The sequence below is a fragment of the Myotis lucifugus genome, unplaced genomic scaffold, assembly GCF_000147115.1.
Source record: "Myotis lucifugus unplaced genomic scaffold, Myoluc2.0 scaffold_927, whole genome shotgun sequence".
Taxonomy (NCBI): Eukaryota; Metazoa; Chordata; class Mammalia; order Chiroptera; family Vespertilionidae; genus Myotis; species Myotis lucifugus.
In genome coordinates, this window is record NW_005871975.1 from 104,200 (window position 1) to 111,912 (window position 7,713).

The window sequence follows — 7,713 nt, forward strand, 5'->3', positions numbered from 1 at the left end:
TGGTTTCCTCTCTATAAGGCACTTCAACTGACAAATCCCTTGACCAGAAGTCTCTGCTACTCTCAAAGTGGCCAGTGCTGTATGGTTATTCTTTGTTGTTGTTTTTTGAATCCGCACCCTAGGATATTTTTTCCATTGATTTTTAGAAAAAGTGGAACAGAGAGGGAAAGACAGAGAGAAATATCAATGTGAGAGAAACACATTGGTTGCCTCCTGCATGTGCCCTGACCAGGGACCAGGCCTGGGAGGAGCCTGCAGCTGAGGTAGGTGCCCTTGACCAGAATCGAACCCAGGACCCTACAATCTGCAAGCCTACTCTCTATCTACTGAACCAAACTGGCTAGAGCTATGATTATTCTTTGGATTTCAGGCCCCTCTCCCTTTCTTATCCATTTTGGCCTAGGAGTGGTAATAGCTTTGTTGCTACTAATCCCAAGTTTCTGAACTATCCATTGTACTTCTCCTATACCCACATCTTTGTAAATAGTTCCTTTTCCATCAAACTCTCCTGGAATGATCACATACTATGTGTGTCACCATGCTTCTTGTTGGGACCCAGATGGATACATAAAGATAAACAGGGTATTTCATTTACATTTATAATGTCTATATAATATGCTCAGGTGTTGGCACATAGGTGTTCATTATAATAGTCTCTATACTTTTATATGTTTAAAATATTTCATAATTAAAGAACTGCAGAAATATGTCAAAACACAATGTGAACATCATAATGCCATCACCCTCCAAAAAACTTTAAAATGCCATTTTAATACATATTCTATTAAGTTTCTGCAGCATGGTGATTGAAGTTGGTTTTTGTTCCTTTTCTTGGTGATTTTTCTCAGTTGCATAAAAAGAACACAATAGTATGAATCCTATTAGTGCTGACCTTTATGAAACACATAATAATCATAGTAAATGCAACAAAGCTCATGGATGGTAGGCATCTCCCTGTGGTCCTTTTCTCATCATTGAGTTGTACGCTGACCAAGAATCATTTGTATGTGTTCACAAATCTTTTTATATACTAATTAGCATGATATAATAATTGTTTAATGAAATGTTATGGAAACCAGTGAGACATAACTGTAAAAATAAAGGTTTTTGTAAAAAAAAAAACAAAAACCAAAACTCAGATAAAAATCTTGGGGGAAAAAATGAAGCTGAGCCTCTAAAATAAACTGGTATAAATTAGGCATGAGCAAGAAAATGACAAGATTTGGGAAAAATATCAAAATTAGAAGATTTCTTTTAGATTCTTGGGCAAGTTTTTTTAAAAAATATTTTTAAACTTATTGTTAAAAGTATTACATATGTCCCCTTTTGTCTCCCATTGACCCTTTATAGCCTGCCCCTGGCCCAGCTCCCGCCCCAGACCTCCTCCACTCTATTGTCTGTGTTCATGGGTTATGCATATATGCATACAATTGAACTGTGACCTCACTCGCTCAACCACTGAGCCACACTGGTTGGGCTAAATATTTAGTATAATTTTTGAATCCTATTTTAATTGACTTTCAGGATGCTTATCTACATTAATAAAAGAAAAACATGCAAATTGGTGTCACTCTGCTACATCCACAAGCCACGCCCACCAGCAAATCAGGAGTGAGTATGCAAATTAACCCAACCAAGATCGCAGTGGCCACGGAGCTGGAGCAAGCAGGAGGCTTGGGTTGCCCCCAGCGATGGAGGAAGCCAAGCTTCCCGCCCGCCCTGGCCAGCCCTGGCCTCCACTCAAGGCTACAAAGTTCCAATTATAGAAGATAAATAAATCCCAGATACCTGCTTCCCTCTGCTCAAGGAGGCGCTGAAAAAAAAAAAAGAAAAAAAGGAGGGGCTGGGAGCTTGGGTCACTGCGGGCCGTGGCCAGCCTGCAAACAGCCATCAGCACCTCACTTAGGCTGGCCAGGCACCCCAGTGGGGACCCCCACCCTGAGGGGGCTGTGGCCAGCCTGAAAACAGCCCTCAGCCCCTCACCCAGGCTGGCCACACCCTCATGGGGTGAGGGTCCCCACTGGGGGGCTTGGCCAGCCTGTAAGCAGCCATCAGCCTCTCACCCAGGCTTGCCAGGCACCCCAGTAGGGACCCCCACCCTGAAGGGGTTGTGGCCAGCCTGAAAATGGCCCTCAGTCCCTCACCCAGGCTGGCCACACCCCCCAGCAGGGACCCTCACCCCATGGGGGCGTGGCTTGCCTGCAAACCACCACAGGCCCCTCACCCAGGCCACCCCACGCCCCAAGGGAACCCCCACCCTGATCCGGGACACCCTTCAGGGCAAACCAGCCAGCCCCCACCCATGCACCAGGCCTCTATCTATACTAATAAAAGGGTAACATGCTAATTAGATTGGGAGACCTTCCAGGAGACCTTCCGGACATTCTTCTGGACAAAGCCATGGTGGCAGGGCCAAGGTAGAAGCGGTTAGAGGCCAAAGGGAGGGCAGTTGTGGGTGATCAGGCTGGTGGGGGGTGGGGCCGATGGGGGTAAGCAGACCAGCAGGGGGGCCAGTTGGGAGCAAGCAGGCCATCAGTGGGGTCAGGTGGAGGTGATCAGGACAGCGGGGGGGGGCAGTTTGGAGTGAGCAGGCCAGAGGGGGGGGGCAGTTGGGGGTGAGCAGGCCAGTGGGGAAGGAAGGTGGGGCCAGCAGGCCAGCAGGGGGGGCAGTTGGGGGTGAGCAGGCTGGCAGGGGAGGCAGTTGGGTTTGAGCACACTGGCACGGGGGGCAGTTGGGGGTGACCAGGCTGGGGGGCATTTGGGGGCAAGCAAGCCAGTGGCAGAGGGCAGTTGGGGGTGAGCAGGCTGGCTGCAGAGTGGTTAGGGGCAATCAGGCAGGCAGGCAGTGAGAAGTTAGGAGCCAGCAGTCCTGGATTGCGAGAGGGATGTCCGACTGCCAGTTTAGGCCCGATCCCTGTAAACTGGCAGTAGGACATCCTTTGAGGGTTCCCAGATTGGAGAGGGTGCAGGCCGGGCTAAGGAACACCCCCCTCCCTGTGCACGAATTTTGTGCACTGGGCCACTAGTCTTATTAATAAAAGCCTAGGTGGTCCTCATGCCTTCACATAAGATGGCTATGTGCACAGCTGACACATGCAGGTGGGCGGGGCTGGGCTTGACGCTGCGTGCGTGAGGGCGCTGGAGGGAAGTTGACCAGGAGGTGCACTGCGGGAGTCCCATGGGGTGGCGGTCGCAGGGTGGGACTCAGAGGAATCACCCCATGGGGCTGTGGGACTCTGGGACTCAGGGGAGTCCCACAGCCCAGCAGGGCACTAGCCCCGCAGGCTAAACAACAGGGCAAAGAGCACTACCCCCACTCCACCTCCACCCAGGGGAAATGAGATTCAGCTCCAGTGTCGGGATAAACTTGGGGTATTGGGAGCTGCCCACGCTCCATGTCCACCCCCAGCCTTGACCTGGGGTATGAACATGACAGAAAACCTCCCTGGTCACTGCCTGGTCCCCTACCCTGAGCTTATCCCCACACAAGAGCAGTGATTTCATTTCCTGACAAGATCAGTGACCTCACTTCCTGATGATGGAGCCCAACAGCACGTGGAACTCTGGTAGCCAGGCAGCCACATTCTAAAACAGCCCCTACCCAGCTCATTTGATAGAGACATTCCCACCAAGGCATGTTCTGTTGTTTGCCACAGTCCTGCCGCCATGATAGGCAAAGAGCCAGCCATGACAGCTTCTTCCACCGCTGCCGCCTCTGGCTCTGCATTCGGCCCCGACACCTCTGGCCCTTTTCATGGGGGAACCCAGAGGTAACCCAGGGAGGCCCAGGGTGGTTTTCTTAAGGCCAGGCCACCACTCTCATCCCCCTCACCAGCCTTGTGTCCCCTGGGGCACCAGCCCTGTGGGGCTGCGGGACTCTGGGACTCAGGGGATTCCCGCAGCCCCATGGGGCACCGGCTTTGATGCTGTGTCCCCGTGGGCACCATCACATATTCTGATAGGAGGGAGGAGGGAGCCAGATACCCACACTCAGGACTTGGCAAATAATGATATTATAATATTTCTTCAATTCCCTTTCAATGTGCATGAATTCATGCACCTGGTCACTACTCCTATATAATAAAGAGCTAATATGCAAATGGTTGTCACACCCTCATGTAGTCATGCCCTCACACCATCATGCCGTAACTGTTCAGACACTCAACACTGGAGAGACAGGAATAGGGGCCAGCCAGGCATAAATGACCTTGTGAGAGAGGAATGGGGACCAGCCAGGCTGCAGTCTGGGAGAGGGACAAGCTGCTCACCACACAGTCCCAGGCACAAGTGGCTGTGCCTGCAGCCTGGGAGAGGGACAAGCTGCCCACTCTGCGGTCCTGGGTGCCAGCGGCTGGGGCTGTGGCCTGGGAGAGAGACAAGCCACCCACCCTGCAGTCCTTGGCACCAGCGGCTGCACCTGCGCCTGCAGCCTAGGAGAGGGAAAATCCGCACACCCCTTGGTCCTGGGCACCTGCAGCTGTAGCTGGCCCAGGCGAATCCAGCCCAGGTCCTGGTACCTGCGGCTGGCCAGAGGGAGGGAAGCCCAGGTCCTGGGTGCCTGCGACCAGCCGGACGAGGGAATCCTGGTCCCGGGTGCAGGGTGAGGCAGAGAAGGTTAGAGGCAATCAGGCCAGCAGGAGAGCAGTTAGGGCTATCAGGCTGGCAGGGGAGCAGTTAGGGCCGATCAGGCTGGTAGGGGAGCAGTTAGGGGTGATCATGAAGGCAGGCAGATATGGTTAGGGACAATCAGGCAGTCAGGCAGGCGAGTGGTTAGGAGCCAGTGGTCCCGGATTGCGAGAGGCGGTTGGACATCCCCTGAGGGATCCCAGATTGAAGAGGGTGCAGGCCAGGCTGAGGGACTTCCCCGTGCATGAATTTCATGCACCTGGCCTCTAGTATTATATGAGGTCTTCTATATTAGCACAGAAAAAATACTTGAGAAGTAATATATAAATATTTTAAATACCCTTATTTCTTGGTAGTATATTATAGGTGATTATTTGTTTTATTTACATGTCTTTTTCATTTTCCACATATTTTATAATAAACATTTATAATTTAAAGGCCTATCTTAAAAATAATGAAAATAACATAGAAGAGTAAAAATGGCCTAGATTACAGGGCAATTCTTTAGTATTTACCTCAGTAATCTTTCTATTATTGAAACAGGAATTTTGGGGTGAAAAAGACAGGTTTTAGGAAATTTTAGAAATTAAGGGGACCATGGAGGAAGCATAGGGCTTCAGAGCAGCAGAAGGTATATTTCCATAGAATAGGGAAGCCGAAAAGCTGCAACAGGTACATTTCCATAGAATGAGGGAGCTGGGAACAGCAAAAGGTCTATATTTATAAAATAAAAAGAAGGAAGCCCTTCATCCAGAAGGGAATAAGAAAGCCCAAAGGGAATAGGAAAGCAATAAGGAAGGAGGGGGAGAACTTCACATGTCCCATGTGAAGTTGACCTTTGAGCCTAGGATTACTGTAGTAACCAGTCTAGGGGAATGGTGACCAGTCAGAGGGGATATCAAGGCACCAGGATCTGCAACCTTTATAAGCCATAGGGAAAAAGAACTCAGTGGGACCCTTTTTCCCCTCCCCACGTGGGAGTACATTCTGTGGGACTCTTTCCCTCTCCCCACGTGGGAGTCTGTACTTGTTCTTCAATAAAGCTCCACCTTTGCTATATTACCCTCTGTCTGTGCATTCATTGACTCCAACGGACAAAGAATCCGGGATCCAGTCCAGAAATTCCTTTTCATTATTATGACAGTTGTAACATTTAAATTATATTTTAAAATAATATCCTGTCCTGGTGTAACTACTTTGATATCCCAGAGGTTTTTTGTTTGTTGTTTGTCCTTTTGCCATAGGAAATAGCTGCCTAGAATTCCTTTCTGTTGTCTATATGATGTGTTACAGATTGTAGAAAATTTTACGTTTTGTTATAAGTATGTCAAAAATTGCCTGCTTGTTGGAAGTATCAGTTTGTTAGGAGATATTCATAATGTCAGATTTATGCACTTTCTATAAATCCACTCCTTTTGCTTGAAGATATACTTGGAAATAGAATGTTTCATCATTTAAGTAATTTTCCATAAAATGTCATAAATAAATAAGAGGCAAAAGGAGTACACTCAAGTGAAATGTATTAAGTATAACTATGTAAGTGTACTATAGAAACTAAACTTGGGGGAGAAAATATAAGATTTTCCCCAAGAAACACCAATGAAATAGAAAATGTCACATTTTAGTATGGACAGAAAATTAGAAATGAATTATTCAAAACTACTTGTTGCTAACAAAATAGCAGTCAGTGCCAGAATGAAGCTAGGATGTGGTCTTCCCCAAGTTGCTTTTTCCTTGTCCTAGTCAGTCACTTTTGGGTACCACTGTGCGATCCAAGACTTCTAGCACAATGATTCCTATAGTGCAAAGGGGCATGGGTTACCTAATCCTGATAACAATCTTTGGTGCCCCCATCTAAGTTTATTTCTACTCTTGAGTACTTATCATGTGTCAATCTATACACTTAATTCTGCCATGTAGAGTCAAGAAGGGAAGACTTTCATATAAACAAATCATGCAAAGCCCACGCAAACTGTGATCAGCAATAGAAGGGCAAAGTATTGTCAGTACATATGGATAAATAGGCAATACAATTTGGAGAATAAAGAGGAAGGTAGTAACATGAGTTTAGGTTTGATAAACGATATCCACACAGGGTCTGATGAGAAGCACAGTTTGTTTGGCATAACGGCATTCTGAAGCTTGATTATCTCACTAGGCTAATAAGTTTGATTTCTGAGTCAAGGTTAGAATTGGTAAGATCTGCACTTTAAGAAGAATGCTCTACTCTTGAGAATGGAGTGCAATGGAGAAAGGGCAAGACAGCAGAAATCACCTTTTTCTATGAACTCTTTAACCCTATCACTCCTCACACTGCAATATGCTTCCTATGGCTTACTTTCCAAATGAGTAAAAAAAAAACCCACCATACATTCTGTTACATCTAGCACCCTATCTTTGATTATATGCTCACATTAAAACCTTGTTAAGATTCTCATTTACTTGACCCTGTGGGTCCAAGTGGAAAAATACAACTTTCAAAAAAAGCATTAGGAAGATCAGAATTTTCCCCTTCCTTATCTATAAATATATTAATAAATTATTGAAAGTAGAGTATATTTGGTTTTTCTGAGTGTGGAGTTTCTACTGATGTTTTTTGTTTTATTTGGAAAATATTTTTGCATCTATAATTAGTTATTTATTATCATGCAGTGGAGGGGTGTCCATCAACCCAGCCTGCACCCTCTCCAATCCGGGACCCCTTGGGATTGGGCCTAAACCAGCAGTCGGACATCCCTCTCACAATCTGGGACCACTGGCTCCTAACTGCTCGCCTGCCTGCCTGCCTGATTGCCCCTAACTGCTCCTGCCTGCCAGCCTGATCACCCCCTAACCACTCCCCTGCCAGCCTGATTGATGCCTAACTGCTCCCTGATGGCCCAATTGCCCCCAACTGCCCTCCCCTGCCGGCCTGATGGCCCACAATTGCCCTCCCCTGCCAGCCATCTTGTGGCCACCATCTTGTGGCAGCCATCTTTTGACAAAGTGAGGGCGTCACTCAAGGACCACCTAGGCCAGGGGTGGGCAACCCCTGGCACGCATGCCAAACATGGCATGCCAGTAACTTTTGCTGGCACGTGAAACCCT